We start from the raw sequence: 13,821 nt of genomic DNA on the forward strand, positions 1-13,821 counted from the left end.
TTCACTTTTATTTTGAAATTACTAAAAATTTCAGAATTTTTTAAAGAAAAACAATATGCTTAGGAAGATGTTCCAATGTGGTTACTCTAAGAAGCAAGGACCCAGGATTGCTATGCGCGATGCTGACGCGGATCCACCCAGAGACGCTCCAGTATGGCCTTACGAATGGCTGTCAGAAAATTTTATGGACCGTGCGGGAATTGAAGAAGAATTCAAAGCATATTTGCGCAACGCCGGTCTTGAGGATTTTGAGGCTAACAAATGCCCCCAGTATCATGATCTCACAAGTTCATTTGTGAGGAGGTTTGAGTATTCATCTTCGCGTAATTCTCCTTCAGTCATGTTTGATCTTTATGACAAATCTTATACCATGGACTTAGAGGATTTCACTTCTGCTTGCAAACTTTCATCATGGGGTAGTGTTAGGGATCCCCCTAAATCTGAATTTAGAAAGTTTCTTGCTAGTATAACTGTGGAGGAATTTAGAGATATAACGCAGGCTACCATAGGGAGCATTCACTTTCCTGCTATACATTATCTCTTCATCGGTAGATGCATAAATGCTAAGGATGAAGCATGTCACATGTGTGTCCCTGATCTTAGCACTCTTAGGAGTGCTGTGTTAGGAGACCAATCTTATCATCTGGGAGCCATTGTAGCTCGTAGGTTGCATCATAATAGACATAATGGAGATTTATTTGGAGGAATTTATGCAACCCACTTAGCTCATTTTCTTGAAATAGACATTCGTGAGGGTGATACGGAGTTGCCTCCTGTATATTTAGATTATAACTCTATGGCTTCGCACCAGTTTGTCGAGAGGCCTGAATCACCTCTCTTATATCGCTTAATTTTTGATAAACCACGTGTTTTCCGTATTACTCTCCCTGCTCCTGCCTTCTTTGATTCACAGACAAAAAGAAGATATGTTATTACCAGAGAGGAGGCAGAAGAGTACGGGAGTAGAGTGGAGGCAGCTCGACTCCACGCTGCAGCGCAGCAGGCGATAACTGCTGCATAACAATATGAGCCTTCTTCTTCCTCATCACAGTACGACCCCAACAACTATTATTATGGATATCAGCCAGGCCAGCCGTGGCCATAGACCAACTTAGGCCAAAAGCCTAAGCTTGGGGGAGTACGTATTTCTCACCGACATTACATTTATATTCACACACACTTATTGCTAGATGTCGGTGCTCATACTTTTTCACTGTAATATCCATGCTAGTTTATTTTCTTTTTCCTGCTTTCTTCTTGTGTGTTTGTTAAACCTTAAGAAAAACAAAAAAATTAGTAGTAGTTTATTTTTCTGTTGTAGTAGTAATAATTAAAAAGAAAACCCAAAAATATTTCCCGTTCTTCGTTTGCTTGTTGGGAGCTTTCCCGTGTAAATATTTTTATTTCTTTTCTTTGGGGGTCAGTAGGAGAAGACCATAATTAAATTGTTGAAGTGGCTCTTATATGCATTATTGTTGAATTAACCAAAGAGCCCATATTGCCTTGTCTTCTCCTGTTTATTGAATGCTCGCAGATTCTAGTTTAGTCCAATGCACGTACACTCTTATTATTATTCACACCATTTGGTCGTGCAAGTGAAAGGCAATTATGATGATATATGATGGACCGACTGAGATGAGAAAAGCTGGTATGAACTCGACCTCTTTTGTTTTTGTAAATATGATGAGTCTCGCGTTCTTGATTCAGCTTATTATTAATAAACATGTTTGCAATGACAATTAGAGATCGTAGTTGCTTGTGCCATGCTTGATTAGCTATGAGTTATAATGATTTACCTTGTGTGCCAACATGCTATTGAGATGGTTATGATGGGGTATGATGGGGTGGTATCCTCCTTTGAATGATTTAAGTGACTTGACTTGGCACATGTTCACGCATGTAGTTGAAACAAATCAACATAGCCTTCACGAATTTATGTTCATGGTGGATTATATCCTACTCATGCTTGCATCCAATGTTTATTAGTTTTAATGCATGTACATGGCTGTTGTCGCTCTCTAGTTGGTCGCTTCCCAGTCTTTTGCTAGCCTTCACCTGTACTAAGCGGGAATACTGCTTGTGCATCCAATCCCTTAAACCCCAAAGTTATTCTATATGAGTCCACTATACCTTCCTATATGTGGTATCTACCTGCCGTTCCAAGTAAATTTGTATGTGCCAAACTCTAAACCTTCAAATAAACATTCTGTTTTGTATGCTCGAATAGCTCATGTATCAACCAAGGTTGTCCTTATCTTCCGTGTTAGGCGGGTTATTATCAAGAGGAGTGGACTCCGCTCCTCACTGACGAGAAAATGGCTGGTCACCGGGATGCCCAGTCCCATGCGTTATGCAAACTAAATTAAAATTAATTGCAAACAAAACTCCCCCTGGGACCTGATGTATGTTGGAGGCACTCATTGTTTCGAGCAAGCCATGGATTGATGTTTGTTGGTGGAGGGGGAGTATAAACTTTACCATTCTGTTTGGGAACCGCCTATAATGTGTTTAGCATGGAACATATCGCCATCTCTTAGTTGCTACGTTGACAATGAAAGTATACCGCTCAAAATACAATTTATCTCTATTTCAAAACCGAGATCTGGAACCTCTACAAATCCCTGCTTCCCTCTGCGAAGGGCCTATCCATTTACTTTTATGTTGAGTCATCACCCTCTTATTAAAAAGCACTAGCTGGAGAGCACAACTGTCATTTGCATTCATCACTGTTAATCTATGTTGGGTGTGACTATGATTGGATCTCTTTTACCATGAATTACAATGTCTAGTCAATCTTTGATCTTCAAAGGTGTTCTGCATTTATGTTTTGCGGTCTCAGAAAGGGCTAGCGAGATACCATCTTGTTATATCATATTATGATTGTTTTGAGAAAGTGTTGTCATCCGAGATTTATTATTATGACTTGCTAGTTGATTATGCTATTGATATGAGTAATTATGAGACCTGAGAATTATTGCAAATGTGGTTAGTTATGATCTATGCTGAAAACTTGAATGCTGGCTTGACATAGTTATAACAACAAGAGCAAACAGAGTTTGTAAAAGTTTTTCTTTCTTTCTTTCAGTTTGTCAACTGAATTGCTTGAGGACAAGCAAGGGTTTAAGCTTGGGGGATTTGATACGTCTTCGTCGTATCTACTTATCCAAACACTTTTGCCCTTGTTTTGGACTCTAACTTGTATGATTTGAATGGAACTAACCCGGACTAACGCTGTTTTCAGCAGAATTGCCATGGTGTTGTTTTATGTGCAGAAAACAAATATTCTCGGAATGACCTGAAACTCCACAGAACACCTTAGAAAAAACAATAAAAAATGCTTGCCAAATATGAAGACCAGGGGGGCCACACCCTTCTCACGAGGGTGGGGGCGCCCCCCCCCCCCCTCCCAGGGCGCGCCCCCTACCTTGTGGGCCCCCTGGAAACCCTCCGACGCCAACTCCAACTCTATATATTCGCTTTCGGAGAGAAAAAAATCAGGGAGAAGAAATCATCACGTTTTACGATACGGAGCCGCCGCCAAGCCCTAAAACCTCTCGGGAGGGCTGATCTGGAGTCCGTTCGGGGCTCCGGAGAGGGGGATTCGCCGCCGTCATCATCATCAACCATCCTCCATCACCAATTCCATGATGCTCACCGCCATGCGTGAGTAATTCCATCGTAGGCTTGCTGGACGGTGATGGGTTGGATGAGATTTATCATGTAATCGAGTTAGTTTTGTTAGGGTTTGATCCCTAGTATCCATTATGTTCTGAGATTGATGTTGCTATGACTTTGCTATGCTTAATGCTTGTCACTAGGGCCCGAGTGCCATGATTTCAGATCTGAACCTATTATGTTTTCATGAATATATGTGAGTTCTTGATCCTATCTTGCAAGTCTATAGTCACCTACTATGTGTTATGATCCGGCAACCCCAAAGTGACAATAATCGGGACCACTCCCGGTGATGACCATAGTTTGAGGAGTTCATGTATTCACTATGTGCTAATGCTTGTTCCGGTTCTCTATTAAAAGGAGGCCTTAATATCCCTAAGTTTCCAATAGGACCCCGCTGCCACGGGAGGGTAGGACAAAATATGCCATGCAAGTTCTTTTCCATAAGCATGTATGACTATATATGGAATACATGCCTACATTATAATGATGAATTGGAGCTAGTTCTGTGTCACCCTATGTTATGACTATTACATGATGAACCGCATCCGGCATAATTATCCATCACTGATCCGGTGCCTACGAGTTTTCCATATACTGGTTTGCGCTTATTTACTTTCCCGCTGCTACTGTTACAATCACTACAAAATACCAAAAACATTACTTTTGTTGTCTTTACTTTTGTTGCCGTTACCACTACTATCATATTACTGTGCTACTAAACACTTTGCTGCAGATACTAAGTTTCCAGGTGTGGTTGAATTGACAACTCAGCTGCTAATACTTGAGAATATTCTTTGGCTCCCCTTGTGTCGAATCAATAAATTTGGGTTGAATACTCTACCCTCGAAAGCTGTTGCGACCCCCTATACTTGTGGGTTATCAGTGATTCCTCCTTCACCACCCCCGACACGACTCTGTAGTGCAACACCTCAAGCGTGAACATCGAAGGTGATTCCTCCTAGTTCGTCTTGACGATTAACATCAGGTGGATTCCATCGAGGGTGATTCCTCGGATTCCCCCTTGATGTTATGGACACGCGGTTACCTGGACTTTACCTCAGACCTTTTTGAAGTCGGGTCGGCCCCGAGGGGTACCCACGAGAGTTACTGAAGTCGGGTTGACCTGGAGGGTACCCGCGAGATAATTACGAGGCACGACCAAGAAGGTAGACCGCCCTAGTGAGAGGGTTGGGCCTGGCCCTTGCCGTATTTCCTCGAGACGGGGTGATGGGGTCACATGATCACGAGTCTCTGCTCGTCTCTAAGGATTTGTGTATTTGATCTAAGTTGGCCACTGGCCTAGATGCACTAACCACCACGCGGGAACAAATATGGGCACTCGATGTCGGAAGATTCTTCTGAAAGATCTATCAGACGTCCAGTTCAACATTGTGGGCCTGTCGGGCCAGTACCATCCAGGATGAGGTGGTGCTCATCCCGCCTCATCGCATAATGACCCGGAGTGCAAAGGGCGATGGGCCGAAGACCCCGAAGCGCTTAAGATGTAGACCAGCAGGGACCTCGCTTCGGAGCCTAGGTAGGACTACGACGTGTTGATCTTCCAAGGCCGGACATGACCCAGGAAAGTGTGTCCGGCCAGAGTAATAAAGCGTGTTGGGTAATGTGGTGCACCCATGCAGGAAAGTTATCTATTCGAATAGTCGTATCCACGGTAATGGACGCTCAGAGTTGTATCCGATCTATTAAAACTAGAAATGGATACTTGAGACATGAGATGGATATGTTGGCTCCGGGATTGCTTTCTCGCAGGGAGTCGAGGAAGGATCTCTGGGCGTTAATGCTACAACATTCTTGTTAATTATAAAATGCTATTTTTTACTCTTCTAAATATTGCATGATGCTTGAAGATGCTAGTCTTCGATAGGCTAGACTTTTCCTTCTATTCTGGCACTCTACAGTTCTGTCCATAGATACAGCCCCATCCCTTTGATACCGATGCATATTTAGCATAGTTCTGATGTAAGTCTTGCGAGTACTTTGGTGGATCCCAGGAGCCAGATGCCACTGCCGATGACTACTACTACCCCGACGGAGCCTACTACTATGTGGAGACCGCCGACGACCAGGAGTAGTTAGGAGGTCCCAGGCAGGAGGACTTGCCTTTTCGATCTGTATCTTGCTTGTGCTTGCCTTCTTAAGCCAGTCTTGTTTAACTTATGTATGTACTCAGATATTGTTACTTCCGCCGACTCATGTGTGCTCGAGCTTCTGTATTCATGCCCTCGAGGCCACTGGCTTGTAATATGAAGATTGTATTATTTCAATTTGTGTCTAGAGTTATGTTGTAATATCTTCTCGTGAGTCACTGATCTTGATTATACACATTTGCGTGTATAATTAGTGTACGGTTGAAACGGGGGCGTCACAAGTTTGTATTAGAGCCGACTGCATGTAGGAACCCCATTTTCGACTCCTTGGCCGAAGTTGAGTCTAGTTTTTAAAAAATGTTTTTACTAACATAGTTGTATTGTGATATTTTCTCGTGAGTTCCTGATCTTGATCGTACACATTTGCGTGTATGGTCGACATGGGGGCGTCACATTAACCATCTTAGCACATGTACTATACGCACGGAAATATGAACGATTAGAAGTGGGTTATTCGATTACATCGATGGATGCATGTAACTATACACTAGTGAATATACATGCACAAAACTTGCAGCACAACACGTACATCCGTCCAATGACAATGTATATTTGATCGTTTTTTCAACCTTGTATGGCAACATGGGTAGAATGATCCCATGTTGCGATTAACACTGTTTATGGCCAAACTAGACAGAAGTTTCACACAGGGAACAAATTTTACATTTGGAAAGAAAAACATTTCTGAACCAAATAGAGAAGCAAACTTTAAGAAATGGCCAAATAAGAAATTCTCTTTCATCAATACCCCCATCCTCCTGCAACATTGACCTCAAATATCGAAAGGTGTCCTTCTGAGGTACCATCTGCCCATCAAGCCTAATCTCCTTCTCTTCACATCTAGTAGTAATGAAACTGCACATCATGTGCCAACTATGAATATGATCTTCTATTAAACTTTAGCTGGCTGTTAATTATGTTGTGCTAGCTGCTGGCTAACCATGGCCTGCGGCGACTGGGTGTTTCTTTTGGGTGCATGGACTTGTACAACTAGCTGGATGGTCACGATCGGCGAGGGAGAGCCTGCACCTTGAAGTTGGGCTTTTCCAGCTATGTTAATTTTGTGATGGGGGTAAGTGATGCTCCAGGACCATGGTTGTGATGTGCTTGGTTTTAGTGGTCCTGATGTATGACCCTAATTTTTTCGTTTCTTGCTTTTTTAGTATATCGTGTCTGATTTCAATCCTTGGTTTTATAGTTCTACTAAACATAAACTCTTTTGATTCTAAATTTTGTCTCCATAATTCTAACTTTCTATTTACACCCGTCTTACTCTCATCAACTAGCATCACATCATCCGCAAAGAGTATACACCATGGGATATCTCATTGTATACCCTTGTGACCTCATCCATCACTAAGGCAAAAAGATAAGGGCTCAAAGTTGACCCCTTGTGTCTACATCACTTGTTCAGACACTTGTCACAACATTATCGTACATATCCTTGATGAGGGTAATGTACTTGCTGGGACTTTGTGTTTCTCCAAGGCCCACCACATGACATTCGCGGTATCTTATCATAGGCCTTCTTCAAGTCAATGAACACCATATGCAAGTCCTTCTTTTGCTCCCTGTATCTCTCCATAAGTTGTCGTACCAAGAAAATGGCTTTCATGGTCGGCCTCCCAGGCATGAAACCAAACTGATTTTTGGTCACGCTTGTCATTCTTCTTAAGCGATGCTCAATGACTCTCTCCCATAGCTTCATTGTATGGCTCATCAGCTTAATTCCATGGTAACTAGTACAACTCTGAACATCCCTTGTTCTTGAAGATTGGTACTAATATACTTCGTCTCTATTCTTGTGGCATCTTGTTTGCCCGAAAAATGAGGTTGAAAAGTTTGGTTAGCCATACTATCGCTATGTCCTCGAGGCCTTTTAACAACTCAATGGAGGATACAATCAGGGCCCATCACCTTGCCTCATTTCATCCTTTTTAAATCCTCCTTGACCTCGGACTCCTAGATTTGCCACACATAAAACTGAAGTGTCAAATAATTTGCTTTATTTTACTATACTAGCAAAGTGTGTTGAAATGGGAGATTTTTTTTCATAATATCAAATGGCCATGACCATATTTTGCGCTGCATGACCGAGATATACTATCACTCTCATTTTTGTGAAATCATGAACATTTTTCTTAAAATCATGAACATTTTTAAACTCGTGAACATATCTAAAATCGTGAAAGTTTTTCATATTCATGAACATTTTTATAGATTTTCAAAAAAAATTAAAATCACGAACTTTCTGAATTCATGAAAATTTTATACTGTTTGCTAACATTTTTTAAAAATTTTAAAAAAATTCAGAACGTTTTTCTTGAATAGACGAACATTGCTATGATCGACGAACAATTTTTTTCAAAATTGGTGGAACAAAATTTGAAATTCACGAACATTTTTGATTTAATGAATATTTTTTGAAATGCATTACTATTTTGTATGTCATGAATATTTTTTGAATTTTTTATATTTTTCAATTCATGAATATTTTTTGAATTGGCAAAATTTTGTTCTATTTTATTAACATTTTTTAATATAACTTTGAAAAAGAATCATGAACATTTTTAGATTTCCCGAACATTTGTTTACAAATTTACGATCGTTTTTAAAAAATCGCGAGCATTTTGTGAATGCACAAACATTTATGAATTATTAAACATTTTATTTTGTAGTTCTCATTTTTTTATTTTTTGGAACTCTTTTGAAGTCCCAAATTATTTAAAGTAGAAAAAGTGAAGAAGGAAATGAAAATCGAAATTTTAAAAAGAAAAAAATGTACTTTCCGTTCCTCAGTTCTTAGTTCTTGGTGGAGTCTAGATTTAGTCATTCAACTCTAAAACTAGATAGCTTGCATCCATAACTCTTAAAACCAGACAAGTTTAGTCCCTCATCTTGGCTGACCCGCTATAGCGGCTGACTCGTTGTGGTTTTGACTGGTTTTCATCCACATGGCGGTATTTCTCTCCCCAACCTGGCCCTATTTCTTCTTCCTTCTCCCTATCTCTGTTTGGGCATTTCATCAAAGACATAATGCGCGCCTACCATCAGATGGTCCTGCTAGCTACCACACGCCGCCGTAGCCGCGCCATGGGCTACCTACTGGCCACTCCAAGCCGCCGCGACCTTCTCACTACTGGCCACTCCAAGCCCTGTGTACCTCGCTATGGCGCAGCTCCCGCCTGCCTGCCAACTTCTACGCACACCGAAGCTAGCCGCACCAGTACGAGCGACACGAGTGCGCCCACCGTACAGGTGCCCAAGCTGACGTCCGTGTCATTCTGGAGTTTCCCTTTTGGAAACCAACGCCATCTGGTCGCCGACGAGATACTTAAGCTAGGTACGGAATGAGCTCGACGACGCTCCAGCTGCTTCTGACGTGCAGCCACGCATTACTTGCCGCTGGTGGTGCTTTCCCTCGAGCTCGCAACGCTCAAGGGCGAGGCCGATGAGTCGAGGTGCAGATGGCTAGGTTGGTGCACCGCACCTTGATGCCTCGTTGAGCACATTTATGCGGTTTTTAATCCCTTTCCGCAACGGCATTTGAAACCGTCGCCAAGTGAGTATGAGCGATAAGAGATTTTTCCCACACGACCCAGAAATCATCGGGAATAGACCCTCCTATCATTTTTTGTTAGGGCCGTGTGCGATCGGGCGAGGAATCGAAACCCAATTATTTTCGTTCGTATGTACATCCGACACGGTGAATCCCAGAAAATCATTTTCGTTCGTATGCATATCACACACAGTCAAGTCAAAGAATATGTTTCCGTTTTTATGTACATCTCAAGCCAAAGAATATCCAAATCGTCTAAGTTCCCGGCCGGTCATCCATCATCTCACTACTCCAGCTTGAGCACACTTAACTTTCAAGTTCTATTCCTCCTCGTTTTCACGTCTGCACTTGCTGTTTTCTTGACAATAGTAAGCTCTCAATCCTATTAACTCTTAGGAGTTAAACTTGAGCACAAAGTCACATGTTACACCGTTTGAGTTTGAAACTATTATTCTTAAAACCAATAATTATTTAGTAACACTAATAAATAGTTTGATCAGATTTGACCAAAATTCAAAAAACCTGAAATAATTATTTAGTAACACTAATGTTCTCGAAAAATTATTTAGTAATACTAATATTCTTGAGTAAGTAGTTTGACCAAAATTCAAAAAAACTGAAATTTGAGTATAATTGTTTTTCCTTTTAGAATTTGAGGATTCTAAAAATTTGCAATACGTTTTTTTCGTGCTGAACATTTTGATATATTATACGTTTTTTTCGACATCGTATGCAAAAGATATAGTCGTTTTACTTTTTCATCACACTTTTTTGCAAAACATGTTCAAATTTATATTTTTTTAAATTTTCCTAACTAATAGATGTAGTAACATAACTAAATTTATATTTGACCAAAATTGTTTTAAATTTATGTTTTACATTTAAAGATTATTATATACATAAAATAGATCCTCAAGAGCACAAGTTCAAACCACATAATAATATGTTATATCACGCAGAGGCAAACCAAGCCGACTGGCTTTGTTGAGTTTAAATACTCTCTTAATATGTTTTTAGTATCGTAATGAAAATTATGATAACCAGATTTAAATACTTAAACCAATGCACAGTTTCTAATTTGAGAAATGGTGAGACATCTTATTTGCACCAATAGTCATATAAAACTAAAATCAAAACAATTTTTGTTCTTCCATTATTATACTATTATTATATTTTTCATGTCCCCTAATTTTTTTATGCATATAACTGCTTAATATACATTAAAAAGCACTAATAATTTTTTTGTTATTATGATATGATTTAGAAATCTCTATCATGATATTCAATAATATTAGAACACACACACAGAAAATCTATTTATTCCGTTTTACAAGAGTAAGGCCCGCTTGGGTAATTAATAGCTACTTAGTCCCCACGAGTAACTCCTCCCATAAAATTGTTACGCTTGGTTGATCATATCAAGCTCGCGTGGGGAGATTTTTTGCTTGCTGCAATTCTATTCCTCGCACGCAGAATCTAAAAATGGTTGGTTTTTACTGGCTGTCATTAGTATCATCCCTATTCCTCACATACAGAACCTAAAAATAGTTGGTTTGTAACTCTCCTACATGCAGAAGATATATAATTACACCAACGAGTATTATTTCAGATAAATTATACAATAAAAAAATCTAAATATACACATATTAGTTATATTCCAATTATTATCCTTCTTTCATTTCAGTTTACAAGTCATACGTGTATACCTAGGTTGCCAATTTTATCATCCTAATATAAGTTATATAACACAAAAATTATAGTGTTTGAAAATAAAACATCTGAAGTTTATATTGATACATTTTTTATAATATATGACTTGTATTAGGTATGTCAAATTGACCACCCTGAAATACACGCACACCCTGTACACTGAGAGAGGGAGTAACACTTTACATCGCTTAAAACAAAAAATGGTTTGTAAGTGCGTTTTCAATCAAAAATTATTATTTTGGTTCTACATTGCAAAAGTTAAATATTGTATGAAAATTGTTTCACATCACCCCACACCCAAAAATAATTCCTTATTTTGTCAGAATTTCAATATCTTCCGAACAATTGTTTTATATTGCACCAGCTCAAAAAAAAATATTGTATCAATACAATTTAAGTATTATTAGCTAATATTTTCAAACAATTGTTTTAAATCACCAGACACAAAAATGGTTTGGTTTTCAACAGCCAAGAAGCCATTTTTGAGTATTATTCCAATTCCTAAATCGTGATACATTATACAATTTATATTTTAGAATAATACACATAATAATTATACACCAATGAATAATACTCAAAAAAGGTTTTTGAGAGCTTTTTCTATTTTTTTCAATTCCATATTGCAAAAGTTCTCTTTTTACATCGCCCAAACCCACAATGCTTTGCTTTGTACTAGCTATAGATATCATTTTCATTATTTTATCACATGTGAAGTTCAATATCTTCAAAATAATTAAAAATGCTTTATACCAATACCACAAGAATTATTAGCTGATATCTTTCAAACAATAGTTTTAGATCGCCTCAGACCAAAAATTGTCATACATAATTTTTCAAACTGATATCTTTCAAACAATTATTTTAGATAGCCTCAGACCCAAAAATGCCATAGATAATTTTTCAAGTATTATTTTGGTCTGTTATCTTTCAAACAATTGTTTTACATCACCCCAATTCATAAAATAGTTTGTACAGCCCTGCATGTGAAGAGTGGCGATGTGGCTCACGAGCTCGCGCGCTCCCGCTGTATGGTCCAATGGTACATCGGCACGTTTGGTCTGCATTTATGGAGGATGGAAATACTGCCGCGTATACGCGAAAAGAAGAGGGCACATACGGGGATGGGCCCGCACGACGTGTCGACGGAGAACGCCACTGGCCTGACGCCGGTCGTGAACTCCAAGTACTGGCTGATGCTCAAAAAAAAAAAAAACTCCAAGTACTGGCTTTGACGAACGGCGCTTGGGGTAAAAAAAAAAGTAATTCTCAGAGACGCTATTTTCCCCTGGATTCGCGGCCGGAGAGGGTTGTACTCATTGCGACGGCGGAGGCGACGGGGGATGGGTTCGAGTTCTTATCCGATCCGGTTGATAGGTATGCTTGTTGCCCTCGCCTGAATTCCATTCATGGTGGATCTTTCGTAGCATGAATCTCAGGGAGCGTGTTACCCCGTTGGACAGATTCCCTGTGCTGGCGTTGATGGCGGTGACTACGCGCCACCGGCGCAGCCCGCTCCAGATCTGCTGGATATAGCAGGCGAGTCTAGCATTGATGATGTGGGCGACCGGCCGCCGGCACTAAGTAGAACTGAACGGCGTTTGCTCGAGCATGAGCTTGTCGGTGCCGGACTTAGAACAGTGAACAGGCAAGGACGACCGGCAAGGACGATGGATGGTATTGCTTCTGCAAGTTCAAACCATTTCGTTTCAGTTTCTTGATTCTAGACGATGGATGGTATGTATTGCGTCTGCAAGTTCAAACCATTTGGTTTCAGTTTCTTGATTCTAGACGATGGATGGTATTGCGTCTGCAAGTTCAAACCAATTTGTTTCGGTTTCTTGATTCTAGACTTGTCTTTTTGTTGCACAGTAGAGCAGGCCAGACACTATGGGCCTGTTCGTTGTCCCTCCCATTCCGTGACTCCGCTCCCGGAGCAGCCAAAGTAGCAGTTCAAAATCATGGAGCGGGGAACTCTGCGGATCCTTGGATTTGGCGGAGCTGATGGTTTCCCAAACAGCTCCTATATGTGCTTTTCTTTCCTCTCGCGATGTACTCTAGATGATTGTAACCTGATTGGTGATGATGAATACAGTCAGCATTTCATCTATTCTCAAAAGAATAAAAATCCAGTTGGCACTGCCAACTCTTCAAACACTACCATCGTGCGTGTTTTCGCTCAGAATCTGTTTGTCAATGGTTTGTGTTAATTACTTCTGCACTGACCTATTGAGCATGAACATAATTGAATATCATGACGAACTGGTAAATGAATATTTTAATGAGTATGCATACACTTAACTTGAAAACTTCTATTGTTTGTCAGTACATGGTGTTTTCTAGAGCTATAGAACCTTAAAATTACAGCACGAGAGGAGTTTACCCTTGGTACTAGTCAACCGATTATGCATGAAACGGTTTACATCGTGCAAGGCTCGTGTTGCACGGCCGCCTACAGAACGGCCACCATGCATGCATTGGCAGAGTGTGCACATTCAGGGGATACGCAGAGAAGCATGCTGAAACTGTGGAGAAAACATCATGTTGAAGGGAGACACCAATATGGTAACCATCTTTCATCTTCTTTGATCTCGGGTCACCAGTTTGGCGAATTCGTTGGAAGCAAGATTTTTTTGCTGGATGCTTTGCATGGGATCATGCCGCTGAAATCTATCCTTGCAAATAGACACACATCGGTACTGAAGGTCA

This window comes from Triticum aestivum, chromosome 5A (genome assembly GCF_018294505.1).
Source record: "Triticum aestivum cultivar Chinese Spring chromosome 5A, IWGSC CS RefSeq v2.1, whole genome shotgun sequence".
Taxonomy (NCBI): Eukaryota; Viridiplantae; Streptophyta; class Magnoliopsida; order Poales; family Poaceae; genus Triticum; species Triticum aestivum.